Raw genomic sequence first — 325 nt, 5'->3', positions numbered from 1 at the left:
AAAAGAAAGAAAGAAAGAAAAGAGAAAGAGAAAGAAAAGAAAGAAAGAAAGAAAAGAGAAAGAAAGAGAAAGAAAAGAAAGAAAGAAAGAAAGAAAAAGAAAGAGAAAGAAAGAAAAGAAAGAAAGAAAGAGAAAGAAAGAAAGAAAGAGAAAGAAAGAAAAAGAAAGAAAAGAAAGAAAGAAAGAAAAGAGAAAGAAAGAGAAAGAAAAGAAAGAAAGAAAGAAAGAAAAAGAAAGAGAAAGAAAGAAAAGAAAGAAAGAGAAAGAAAGAAAAAGAAAGAAAGAAAAGAAAGAAAGAAAGAAAAGAGAAAGAAAGAGAAAGAAA

The 325-nt window shown here is 25.2% G+C and overlaps 1 protein-coding gene across 1 annotated transcript in view; it reads right to left on the bottom strand.

Moving 5' to 3' along the window:
• DSCAML1 (DS cell adhesion molecule like 1) overlaps positions 1 to 325 on the bottom strand; it is a 322,784-nt gene that overhangs the window by 255,337 nt on the left and 67,122 nt on the right. The window lies entirely within an intron of this gene.

This window comes from Neomonachus schauinslandi, chromosome 11 (genome assembly GCF_002201575.2).
Source record: "Neomonachus schauinslandi chromosome 11, ASM220157v2, whole genome shotgun sequence".
NCBI classification, from domain to species: Eukaryota; Metazoa; Chordata; class Mammalia; order Carnivora; family Phocidae; genus Neomonachus; species Neomonachus schauinslandi.
Note: the sequence above shows the minus strand (reverse complement) of the source record. Positions and strands in the feature narration are given on the sequence as shown.